General features: G+C 38.2%; 1 long non-coding RNA gene across 1 annotated transcript in view; it reads right to left on the reverse strand.

The window, feature by feature from the left end:
• Nucleotides 1-437: 437 nt before the first annotated feature.
• The window catches only part of LOC142837379 (uncharacterized), a 30,150-nt gene continuing 16,632 nt past the window's right edge, over nucleotides 438-13,955 (reverse strand). Inside the window, exons 4-6 of the long non-coding RNA XR_012908259.1 lie at nucleotides 13,220-13,352; nucleotides 1,710-1,917; nucleotides 438-1,610 (exon numbers count right to left, since the gene is read on the reverse strand). This is a non-coding gene — a long non-coding RNA (uncharacterized LOC142837379). The remainder of the gene's footprint in view (nucleotides 1,611-1,709; nucleotides 1,918-13,219; nucleotides 13,353-13,955) is intronic.

Consider the following 13,955-nt stretch of genomic DNA (forward strand, 5'->3'; position numbering starts at 1 on the left):
GACATAGTTTTTGTTTAGGCCTTTGACCATTGTAGTCTCTAATTCTTGGACATTTGTACTGTGTGTGTGGTATTTCTTCCATCTAATGGAGTTGATCCTATTATTCAAATGCAGGAGATTACTCCCACTAATTTAGACTATACTGTCAGCATGGCTGAAAATGGAAAACTGCAAAAAATAACCTCAGAAATAGAAAAGTAGGAAAATATTAAGCTGCATAAAAGGAATATCTGTGGTTCTCTGCTTAATATCTCCTGTTATTTTTGCTTGGTAATTTAGAGTCGACACAGTGTCTTGCATGGCTATATCAGCAACGTGCATGGTAGGAAATAATAACCACTGTTGTCTGTTATTGGAATTCATTTAATAAAAAGAATCAAACAATCATTACAATTTTTTCTCAGGCTAAGGAGCATAGAAATAAGAACTCTGATTTCTTAGTAATTATGAGATTGCCTATTTTGATTGGCTATTTCCATACCCTTAGAAACACTATGTCATTCTGACATTGCTAATATACCATTGCATGCATCTAGCTTGTGATGCATATTTCAGGAAACTTTCACACTTAACATCAACAAATTATCGCCAACAAATTTTGCATGCATAATTCTATCAGTATGAAAACAATGGAACATTCCTATATCCTCTGTAAGAGTCTTATAAAGTATACATTATCAGGGTAATTTATGTTAGTTAATCAGATGATGCAAGGGGAAAGACAGATTTCCTCACAGGCCCTCAGGGCCTGATAGTGTGCTAGTAATAGATTCCATAATCATGCACACAAACCATTTACCCGAACACAGATGTCACAAAATACAGAGTAAGCGTATATACTAAGGAGAGAGTATTGATTTTAGAGAAATTATTGTAATTCTTGTGAAGAAAAGGTAGTGAATTTTTAATAATGTCCTTTTTCACATATTAATACTGAAATAATGTTATGAGTATAAACTGGCTCTTTGAAACCACAATTAATGCCAAATGCATACAGATATGTGTGAAGCCACAAAGAAACCTTAAAAGCAAATAAACAGTTGTTGAGTTTATGCATGCAATATGAATATTTCTTTCTAAATTAATACCTCATATTATTTTTTAATTTTCATGACGTTGCCTACAGTTTGACAACTGAAAAATGTTCAGAGCAGGGCCTGACAGTTCTTTGTTTCCACTCACAATACAAGCATCTCATTCAGGACACACAATCATATTTATGTCTGCGAGGTACAAATGTTTATACATATATAAATATATATACATATCTATAAAAATGTGTATAGTTGTCTAGACAGATAAAGAATTTAAATGTATATGAAGAGAGCTAACAGTCAAGCATATAATCATTTAAGTTGGGGAAGTTTTACTTGGCAAATCAGAAAATTAGACCAACAAGTGTAATTGTCAGCCAGGAAATATAAAAGAAGGCTCCAGTCTGTCAGGTAGGTGGCCAGGTACTGTGCCCCAGCAGCCAAATACAGGATGAAGCGCTATTTGTCACAAGTTCTTCTTTTTCAGTTTATCAATTAGAGTCACAGACCAGGGTAAGTGACAATTTCTCCTCATTCACTTTCAATTTCACTTCTTCTGCTGCAGCACACACTTAGCTGAGACTAAAAACAAAAAAATCAATAAGCATCTAAGACAGCGATCTCCAAGGTTACCTCAAGATTTCTCTTAATTGCTGAAATTGAGTTGTTCCTTACATTGGTCCTTATTTCCTGCTCACTTTGAATGCACACACTCCTTCCATCAGAGCCCAGGAGTGATAATAAAAGCAACAGCAGTGTGGGTTCTTTCCAGTCAGGCTCTGGCTATAGTCCAGGTCTCATAGTAGGACCTGGTATAACCAAAGCCCGGATGTACAATTGCCCAGAATAGGCAGACTGCTCCTCAGTTTTGCAGGAGTCACAACTGTGGAAAGAAGCAAAGGCAGGCATTGTTTGATTCTCAGCCTTATACCTCGGAATCACCTGAATCTGTGTCCTGTGATGCAAGTAGGATTCTCATTTTGAAGGTACTGCTTCTCTTTCAAGATATGAGTTTTTTTTCTAAATTTCCATAGTGTCACATTAGTATGAAACAGAAACAGAATATTTTATGAGTATGATATGGCTATGTAAAAGCAAATTAAAGTCAAATGCATCCATACATTGTGGGACCACAAATAATATTTTATGAACAAATGTGCAATTTCTAAGTATATACAAGTATTATGAATATTTCCTTTTAAAAGTAATGCATCAGATTATTCTTTATCATCAGGACACTGTTGCATACAGAATGAAAACTGCGGACTTTCAGAGAATGGGAAAATAACATTTCCACTTGCAAACAAGCATGTCATTTCAGACACTAATATACATATTAGATAATTGATAAACTGTAAGCATTTAAAGACACGTGGGGAACAGAAAATGACAGCACATAGAAGCAATTGGCAGCAAAGATTCATAATCACCCTCCTACAGTCAGAAATTGCAGCTTTTAAGTACATAGCCTGGATGGAGACAATGGTAGTCAGATAAAGGATTGGACCATACTGGCCACAGGTGTTTTGTTTTGTTGATTTTTGAGTCCAAACACAGGGGAATCACATTTTTGCCTCACATCCCATTTCAATTTCTCAGCTTTAGCTGCAAAATAACTTCCAGTGGATAAGAATGGATCAGCAGCTCTGACGGAGATCTCCATGATTACCACAGTATTTGCCTTCTTTGCTGCAACTGAGATCACTCTCCTCATTGGTCCTTAATTCATGCTTAATTTGAATGCCCACATTCCTTCAATCAGAGCCCAGGAGCGCTAATAAGAGCGTCAGCAGTGTGGGTTCTTGCCTGTCAGGCTTTGGCTATATCCCAGGTCTCATTTGGACATGCATATAACCAGAGCCTGACTGTACAAGCAGCCAGATTAGACAGACTGCTCCTCACATTCTCAGCAGGCAGTCTGTGAAAATCAGCAAATGCAGAGATTTTATGATTCCCAGCATTATAGATAAGAGTCTTCTGCTCCTGTCTCTGCTGTAAGAATTAGCAAGCTGCTTCTTAAGCTACTGTTCCTCTATTAAGATTTGAAACCCCTGTCTCAGTCTTGAAGTGTTGCATCACCTGTAAGAAAGAAATTTGAATTCAGAGGTTAGTGTCTGACATACACTAGGAGAGCTAGACCCCTTTCGGCCCCCTGTGAGATATATATGGTGTGCATTGCTTCTGATTGTCAGTGTTCTTCAGTAAGCTTTAGATTTTATGAAAATATCAAGCAGTAACCTTGGCTGATGCTGCTGGTACTATCACCGAAGTCATGGGTGTACATAGAAATACATTACAGGAAATTATTTTTGTTATGGTCCTGTTGCAACATAGGGTAACAGGTTTAAATCTAAAATGTCAAATTTCATTTCTTGTGTAATTTGCCTACGTGTGTCTATTAGAAAAGCACAGGAGATATATTAGTTTGACGCCAAGGTATTGATATAGGTCTAAGACAACAAATGTTGAAACGGGGAATGCAAAGACAACATCAGAAAAAGAGAAACGTTGCACAATGCTCAGTTATATAAAACAAACATCTCTGGGACTCTGTACAGCAATATCATAAGCATTCCTTTTGCCTTTATGATTATCCTATCTGCATATCTGAGAAACTTTTCTTGGTTGATAATTGATGTTTGAGGGCCATTCCTATGTGGTAAGTGAATGATTTGTAGAGATGGTTAGGAGACGCATATGAATTCAAAGTGTAGGGTGGAAGAATTACCATGCTCTCTGTTTTTGTCCCTGCCTCCAGACACATGCATTAGGCACTAAAAATGAATTTTCATAATAGTGGACTCTATATTGTCAAAAGAATTCAATATAATTAATTCTCCTGCTATAAATAGTTGTAGGGCAGTGCTTCATCAAAGCAGCAGAAAATATACATCATATAATGAAAGAAAAATATGTGTGCAAGAGTCGCGTGCCAAAGACTTTGCTGAGATTGCTGTGTCTTTCTTTGGAAAATGGATTTAAATGAATTTAGAAGGTTCCCATATGTCAAAGTGTAACTGCATGACAACGCAAAATGTACATTTCATTTTGAAGAGGTGTGATTAAAATAATAACTTGATGTTCTATTTCATCTTTCCCTAGAAAGCTAGTAAAAATGTCACGGTGGAGTAACTTAAATTGCTTTATATGCACCTTCAAGAAGGTTGCAGGAATCAGTGACTTAGAAGCTGCTCAGGTTGAATGTTCATTTCTTTCTTCATAACTATGAAGTCATCATTAAGTGGATGCTCAGTCAACATAAAAGCAGCAAGAAATCATCATATCATTAACAGAGTTATAGTAATTGTCTGATATTTGCTATAATTCACCATCCACTAGATGGGGATCAAATTTTTTTTGGCTTAAATGAAATATATTTTGAAATATTTTATTTTTATACAAAATTCATATATATATATCCTTCCTGGTTATACACATAAAATTTGACAGATTACTTCTATTAAAACTTTAAAGAAATGTGTTTTTTCTACTTATGTCACTATACTTTTTAAAAAAAGGTAATGAATTAGGTAGAATGTAGTCACAATGTAAATATGCTTAGATATTGCAATACATATTTTTTTAAGATCTTTCTCTTAGTCTTTTCAAATACATCAACCATATAATAAATTACAGTGACACTTTGATAACTTAGAAATGAAATTCCTCAAGGACTTTACATGACTTTTTAATATCTGTCTTATAATTCCATAAAAGCCCTTTCTTAAGGTCTCTGCAGAGAAATGCACACAATAATAAAACAGCTAAAAACTTGTTCAAGCTCAGTTGAAGAATGTCTTTTTACCAGTGGATTATGCACTATTAAATGCATTAAGTATTGCTTATATCAAGAATCAATCAATTCTCACTAGTAATTTCTCTATGTTGCCCAGGGGATTATTCTACCTTTAAATTCATGTGATTCTTCTGCTCCATGCTCTAGTGAGCTGTGACTGCAGGAAAATAACCAAGTGTGATATACAATCCCTTAGTATATTTCTTTTATGAATTAGTGTTACGATATCTTTGTTTAGAAATTCAACTGACTTAATTTGATAATATTAGTTGGAGAAGTAAGAATTCTTTATATTTTAAAATGAGTTCTTTGAATTCCTTAGGATCTTTTAATCCACCAAGTTACGCCATTTTCTCCTCAGTGTATTATATTGTCCTTATAATTCATCAAATGTCCATAGTAAATACGAGATCCCTTATGTTATTACATCATCTAATACAGTTGGTATTAGACTTATAACAAATGTTGAGTAGCAATGTGGAGAAAAATCCATGTTTGATTTTTTTTATTTGCTGTATTGTGTTTTTTTATGAAACCTCTGAAGGCAGCAGGATAGGAATAAGTAAGATATCTAATGTGATAATTTTATACTAAAGGACAGTGGGAAACAGGGAAAATAGTGTCTGAGAATCTCCAGCGGCCATATGAATACTCTCACTGCAGGGCAGTTTTTCACGGTGGAGTAAAACAACAGCCCACATTGGCCACTGTTTGAAAATTGTTCCAGCAGTATATTGTCCTCCTAGCAGATGATGCAGGACTCTGAGACTAAGACAGGGAAGATAAACCTTAGAGAAGAAATGGCTTAAGAGGCAGGAATATATTCTGAGCAGAGTAAACAGGATCAGTTTCCTCAGAGCAGCGATAGCAGGTATCTAAGCATTTTCCCGTCTGTGCTAAGTCTCCACTGGCTCTGCCTCCCGCGGGTGTCAGCAGCAGGCTTCCTTCCCTGGAGCAGTTTACTGTCAGGCTATGGCTAGATCAGCTACCAGCTGATAGCTGGACTCTAGCCAGGAGCCTGACTGCTAAAATCCCCAACTGAGGAAATGTTTATTCGCTGTGTTTGCCTCTGATTGGAGGAGTATTGCCTTCTAAGTGAGAATTAATTAATTTAGAACCAATCAGAGGAGAGACCTCAACCGTCAGCATAGAACGCAGAAGAAAAAAAAAGCCTGCAGTAACCTAGGTGATTTCCACCAGAGCTACTGAATCATCTATTCTCCCCCTCCCCTCCTCACTGTCTTATACAACAGGAACAGGGAAAGTGAAAGGGAAAGATAAAAGTATACCCTGTGTTCTAGCTACAATTAACAACGGGATCAGGAAGAACACTAATGTAAGGAAAACTCCAATGAGTTTTAAGGAAAGTGGCACTTGAGACAGACCTTTTGCAGCCCTGCTATGCTTGCTGATGCCCCTGGAAGTCTTGTCCCTTTCTGAGCAAATACAAAGGAGTTGTGGATGGGGAATGGAATGGAGGTGGGATAAGGTCCTCGGAGGAGAGGATGGAAGGAAGGTTACAGTCATCATATAAAATAAATAAGTACATATTAAAAAAAGAACAATAGTCAAATTCAGCCAGTAGTGTCAATGAATATTCATGTGTCTTGATGCTCATTATCTAGCAAAAACGATTTCTGTCAACATTTTCTGATTATGACTCTCGGCAGACCAGTACAACTTGTTGATGAATCATAATTTCCTGTGTCAGTTTACACAAAATAAATAACTATATACTTGAATTTTATAACTTTTTAATGTATTTAATTTACTAGATTGCCTTTCAAATCTTTTTTGAAATTATAAAGGAAACGTTGCTGTTTCTGTGGAAGTCTGTAGGTTTTCTCCATCATGTCTTTGTTTCCTTTGCTCATAATATCATTCCTATCTCTATGACTGGCCTTGAGGGGTTAGGTACACCTGAGTAAATGTGAGCTCATTCACTCTAGACCTAAATTGGGGAGCCTGAACAGAATAGAATACCGTAGTCTTTCTGAATGTAGGTGGCAGTTGTCTGACATGGGCAGTTTGTGGGACCCCTAGTAGAGGATGCAATGTTTATCTTTAGTGCATGAACTGCCTGTTTGGGGCCAGTTCCATAAGGAGGAATACCTTGTTCAAACTTGATAAAGTGGGAAGGTACTGGTCCTGCCTCAAGTGATGTGAAAATTTTGTTGGCACCCTTGAGAGGCATCACCTTCTAAGATGATTGGATAGTATGTGATAGGGAGCAGATAGCGTGAGTCAGAGGACTGGAGGGCAAGGACTCAGAATTCAAAAGTAAAATGAGACTTTTAGAAATAACAAACAGACAAACACATAAATAAATGAATAAATTAATAAATATGAGAGAATTGTTGTTCTCAAAATCTTTTCTGACATACCCATTTACCGCAGAATGTCACACAGTGTTATACAATGAAAAATAATTTTAGAGTGGTAGTTATTTTAGAAGAGATATTCTTAAAATATATGTATAGATTCAAAAAATCTCTGTGTATGCCTGTTACTTTTTATTAGTAATTACAACTGTGTCTAAATTTGTGTTGTCTCATTTTTCTCTCTTAGCTTCAGTTAGTGTGCATAAACTTTTGCATTTTGAAAAGTCCACTCCTTCCCTACATTAGATTTCCTTTTCCATCACCACTCTCTTTATTCTAGCTGAAGTTCCCCTATGCTTTCCCTCTCTTTAATAATTGAAATCATTCAAGTAATTTGTGAGGTAACAGAGTCCAGATCACGTCATGAAAAATAGTTAGCCTCTCTCATCAAGCATCCCCTAGAAAATCAGACTCATTTTCTCCATCAGCTCATTAAATAACAATAGAAACTCTGATAAGGGTTAGGATACATGAATACCATCTCTAGTCACACTGGGATTTTTTTCCTGTATATTGTGACACCATAAGAGTCTGGAAAAAGTTTCTAAAGAATTTATTTAGGTATAAAATAGGGAGTACACTCACTGATATAGAATAGTTTACATGCCGCCTCTGATTCAGCTACATCCATGCAGACCTTCTGCCCAGGGTTGAAGGACACCAACAGCAATGCTGCTTATCACACTGTGATCACCCCAGAAAGTGCAGGAAAAACTGAGATAGAGAGTCAACCCTACCAGTTTTCAGTTACCACATTTGAATGGTCCTCAAAGATCAAATATCAACCAAGAAATGTCTCTCAGACATGCCCATAGGATAATCAGAAAGGCAAAATAAATGCTGATGTTATTGCTCTACAGAGACCCCAGAGATGTTGGTTTTATATAACTAAGCATTCTGCAATGTTACTCTTTCTGATCCTGTCCTTTGCATTCCCCACTTCCAACATTTGTTGTCGGAGACCTGAATGTATACCTTGGCATCAAACTATTATATCTGCTGTACTTTTGTAATAGGTACATACAGGCGAAGTACACAAGAAATAAAAATTGACATTGGAGATTTTAACCTGTGACCCTAAGTGGGAGCAGGACCATAACAAATAAAATTGTTGTATTTTATGTATACCCATGATTTTGAACATAGGAACAGCAGCATCTGTGAAGGTTATTGCTTGATATTTTCATTGAATCAAAGGGTTGCTGATAAACACTGACAATCAGGAGCAATTCACAGAATATATCTCACAGGGCACAGAAAGAGCTTAGTTCTCCTAGTGTATGTCAGATACTAATGTCTGAATTTGAATTTCTTTCTTACAGGAGATACAACACTCAAGACTGACACAGCAGTTTCAAATATGAATAGAAGAGCAGTAGCTTAAGAACCAGCCTGCTAATTCTTACAGCTGAGACAGGAGGAGAAGACTTTTAGCTACAATGCTGAGATTCATAAAATCCCTTCATTTGCTGATTTTCACAGACTCTGCCTGCTGAACGAGTGAGGAGCAGTCTGCCTAATCTGGCTGATTGTACTGTCAGGCTCTGGTTATATCCAGGTCCAAATGTGACCTGGACTATAACCAGAGCCTGACAGGCAAGAACCCGCACTGCTGATGCTTTTATTAGTGCTCTTGGGCTCTGATTAAAGGTGGGTGTGGATTCAAATTGACCAGGAAAAAAAAGAACCAATAACGAGAGTGATCTCAATTCTGGCAATGGATGCAAATTCTCTGGTAACATAGAGATCTCATTCACAGATGCTGTTTCATTCCTGTCTCCCATACGAAGGTGTGCTATAGCTGAAGGGGCAAACTGAATATGGATGTGAGGGGAACATGTCATTTTTCCTCGGTATTGACTTTAATTTTAAAAAACATGTCCAAAACAAGGGATGATCCTATATTCCTCTACCAGAGCCTATATCCTGGCTATCTACATAAAAGCTTCCATTTCTGCCAGAATTTGGATTATTATGAATTCACTGAAAATTGCTTCTTTCTGATGTCATTTTCTTTTTTTTATTGATAAAAGGACAATAAAGAAAGAAAAAAAACAAATTTCCACCTCCTCCCAGCCTCCCATTTCCCTCCCCCTCCTCCCACTCTTCTCCCCCTCCTCCCACTCTTCTCCCCCTCCTCCCACTCTTCTCCCCCTCCTCCCACCCCTCTCTCCTTCCCCCCCTCCTCTCCCCCTCCCTCTCCAGTCCAAAGAGAGTCAGGGTTCCCTGTCCTGTGGTAAGTCCTAGGTCCTCCCCCCGCCGTCCATATCTAGGAAGGTGAACATCCAAACTGGCTAGGCTCCCACCAAGCCAGCAGATTGCGTAGGATCAAAACCGCGTGCCATTGTCCTTGGCGTCTCATCAGCCCTCATTGTTCGCCATGTTCAGAGAGTCCAGTTTTATCCCATGCTTTTTTGGTAGCAGTCCAGCTGGCCTTGGTGAGCTCCCAGTAGATCATCTCCACTGTCTCAGTGGGTGGGTGCACCCCTAGTGGTCCCGACTTCTTTGCTCATGTTCTCCCTCCTTCTGCTCCTCATTGGGACCTTGGGAGCTCAGTCCAGTGCTCCAGTGTGGGTCTCTGTCTCTATCTCCATCCGTCGCCAGATGAAAGTTCTAGGATGATATGCAAGATATTCATCAGTATTGCTCTAGGATAGGGTCATTTCAGGTTCCCTATCCTCAGCTGCCCAAGGAACTAACTGGGAACCTCAGCTTGGGCACCTGGGAGCCCCTCTAATGTCAATTCTCCTGCCCACCCTAAAGTGGGTCCCTTAACTAAGAATTGTGGTTCCGTGCTCCCCTATCCAACCTTCCTTTATCCCGATCCTCCTGTTTGTCATTTTCTGAAGTGCCATGTCAGATTCCACAATACAATATTTAAATGCTTAAACATCATCCATTATTCAATACATGTGAGAACCTGAAATGAGTTGTTTTTGTAGTAATTGAAAAGGTTACATTCATCCCTTCTCAACATCTTCAATTGTATACTGTATCCAGCAGTATCCACTGATTAAGCAATAACTTGAGGCATTCATTTTAGAAATAAGGATTCACAATACTTGTATACTTTCAGAAACTACACATTCGTTCATATGACTTTCTATGTGGTTCCAGAAATGTCTGCAGGCATTTGGCCTTGATTTCAATTTTACCTAGTTATACAATACTGGTAAAATAGTCTGTCTAATATTAATGTGAAAATATTGAAATTTAGAAAACAATTACATTTTATAAGAGAGTAGTACCTTCAAGTAGGATCCTACTTGCTGCGTAGGACTCAGGATCAGGTGATATGGAGCTATAAAGCTGGGAACAAGCAATCCCTGCCTTTGCTGCATTTCACCTGCTACGACTCCTGAATATGTGAGGAGCATTCTGCCTAGTCTGGGTGCTTGATCAGTGGGGCTCTGGTTATACCCAGGTCCTACTGACACCTGGATTATAGCCAGAGCCCCACTGGGAAGAATCAGCCCTTATGTTGCTTTTATTAGCACTCCTGGGCTCTGATTGAAGGAATGTGGGCATTCAAATTGAGCATGAATTAAGGACCAATGAGGAGAGTGATCTCAGTTCCAGCAAAGAAGGCAAATACTGTGGTAATCATGGAAATCTCCGTCAGAGCTTCTGATCCATTCTTATCCTGACCGGGAGTTATTTTGCAGCTAAAGCTGAGAAATTGAAATTGCATGTGAGGCAAAAAATGTGATTTCCCTGGGTTCGGACTCAAATATCAACAAAACAAAACGAAAAACCTGAGGCCTGTACGGTCCGATCCTTTATCTGATACCATTGTCTCCATCCAGGCTATGTACTTGAAAGCTGAAATTTCTGACTGTAGGTGGGTGATTATGAATCTTTGCTGTCAATTGCTTCTTTCTGCTGTCATCTTGTGTTATACCTTTTCTGAATCCCCACATATGTTTAAATGCTTACAATTTATCATTTATGCAATGTATATTAGTGCCTGAAATGAAATGCTTGTTTGTAAGTGCAAAGGTTATTTTTCCCATTCTCTGAAAGTCCCCAGTTTGAATACTGTATACAACAGTGTCCCGATGATTAAGCAATAAACAGATGCATTACTTTTAAAAGAAAATAGTCATAATACTTGTATACTCTCAGAAATTGCACATTTGTTCATAAAATATTATTTGTGGTTCCACAATGTATGGATGCATTTGAAACCCATTTTGATTTTACATAGCCACATCATGCTCATAAAATATTCTGTTTAAGACTAATGTGAGACTATTGAAATTTAGAAAAATCTCACATCTTGAAAAAGAAACAGTACCTTCAAATCCAGGATCCTACTTGCTGCATAGGAAACAGGATCAAGTGGCTCGGAGCTATAATGCTGGGAATCAAACCATCTCTTCCTTTGCTGCTTCCCACCGCTCTGACACATGCATAACTGAGGAGCAGTCTGCCTAGTCTGGGCAATTGTACAACCGGGCTTTGGTTATACCAGTCCCTATTGTGAGTCCTGGACAATAGCCAGAGCTCGACTGGAAAGAACCCACACTGCAGATGCTTTAATTAGCACTCCTGGGCTCTGATTGAAGGAGTGTGTGTATTTAAATAAAGCAGGAAATAAGGACCAATGAACAGAGCAATATCAAATTCAGCAATTAAGGGAAATCGTGGGGTAACCTTGGAGATTTCTGTCCCAGATGCTTATCGATTTTTTTTACACTCCCCTAAGTATGTGCTGCAGAAGAAGAAGTCAAATTAAAAGTGAATGAGAGGAATAAATATCATTTACCCTGGACTGTGACTCTAACTGATAAATTGAAAAACAACTCCTGGCAAGTAGGGAGTCATACTTTATTTGCTTCTGGGGCTGAGTATCTGGCTATGTATTTGCTTGATTGAAGCCTCCTTTTGTGATTCTGGACTGCCAATTACTGCTTGATGCGCTATTTTCTAATTTGCCATGTTATCTTCCACAAAAAGGTTTACTTTCATAGAGAATAGGATCCCATGAAGCCAGTATATGCAGTAGACACACATCCCAGTGTTCTATCAATCTCTGGTAAGTCTGCACCAACCCTAAAAACTGCTTCAGGTGAGCTTGGTTGTTCTCACGCTCTTTCACTACCAGTCTAGTTGGAGTTGGTGTGCTACCATTAGCTCTGCAAACTTTCTCAGTGGATGGCCCTTTAAAGATCTTGAAATCCTTGCTCATACTCTCACTACCTACACTCTTCAACTGGATATTGCGAGTTCAATCCAGTGCTTCGATGTGGGTCATTGCCTCGGTTCCCCATCTGTTGTTGGACAAAGGTTCTATGGCAATATTGAAGATATCAGTCTGACTACTGGGTAAAATCAGTTCAGACACCCTCTCCTCTATTGCTTTGGGTCTCAGCTTGGTTCATCTATGGGGGTTCTTGGTTATTTTTCTAGAACCAGGTTTCTTGCTAACTCTATAATATCTCCCTTTATTAAGATATCTCTTTCCTTGCTCTCATACCTGTGCTTCCTACATCACAACCATCCCATTCCCTAAAGTCCTCCTCTATCCATCTTCTACCCCCTTTCTATGCATTTCTCTCCTCTCTCACATATTTATCTGATTCCAATTTTCAGGTGGGTCTATTTATGTTTGGGGGGGTTGACCTTATTAATTAGTTTCTCTAGGATCCCGAGCTATAGGCTCACTGCCCTTTATGACTAGTATCCACTTATGAGTGAGTACATACCAAATTCATTTTTTTGGGGTCTGGGTTACCTCACTCAGGAGGATGTTTTCTAATTCTATTCATTTGCATGCAAACGAAATGTTCTTCTTCCTTAGCTATCAGGGAAATGCAAATTCAAACAACCTTGGATACCATCTTACACCTGTGAGAATGGCTAAGATCAAAACACTAATAATAACTTATGCTGGAGAGATTCTGGAGTAAAGGGAACACTCATCTATTGTTGGTGGAAATAGAAACTTGTGCAGCCACTTTGGACATCTGCATGGCGGTTAATCATAAAACTGGGAATCAACCTACCTCAGGATTCAGCAATTCTACTCTTGGGAATATATCCAAAAGATGCTCGATCATACTCTGAGAGTATTCAACTATATTCATAGTTGCATTAATTGTAATAGCCAGGACTAGAAACAACCAAGTTGCCCCTCACCTGAAGAATAGATAAAGAAAGTATGGCAGGTATGGATATTAAGTACTACTCAGAAATAAAAAATAATGACAGCATGCAATGGTATATTTGCAATGTCAGAATGACATAGTGTTTCCCCACTGTACAGTAGCAGCCCATCAAAGTATGCAATCTCATAATTGTACGAACTCAGAGTTTTTATTTCTGTGCTTCGTAGCCTGAGAAAATATGGTAATTTTTTTTCATGATATCAATACATGAATTCCAATAACCATCAACAGAGGTTATTTTTTTGTATTTCCACAGAGCATCCTGCTAATACAGCTATGCATACACTGTGTAGATTCTAAATCATAAAGCAAGACTAACAGGAGATATTAAGCAGAGAACAACAGATATTCCTTATATGCCGCTAAATATTTTACACCTCTTCTGTCTTTGAGGTTATATTTTGCATTTCCCAACTTTCGGCCTAGTTGTCAGTAACATCTAAATTAATGACAGTAATCCCCTACATTTGAATAATATGATTAACTCCAGTAGATGGAAGAAATACTGCATAATGAACAAGTGTCCAAGAATCTGAGACTACAATGGTCAGAGGCCTATATAAAACCTATGTCT

Source organism: Microtus pennsylvanicus, chromosome 18, assembly GCF_037038515.1.
Source record: "Microtus pennsylvanicus isolate mMicPen1 chromosome 18, mMicPen1.hap1, whole genome shotgun sequence".
NCBI classification, from domain to species: domain Eukaryota; kingdom Metazoa; phylum Chordata; class Mammalia; order Rodentia; family Cricetidae; genus Microtus; species Microtus pennsylvanicus.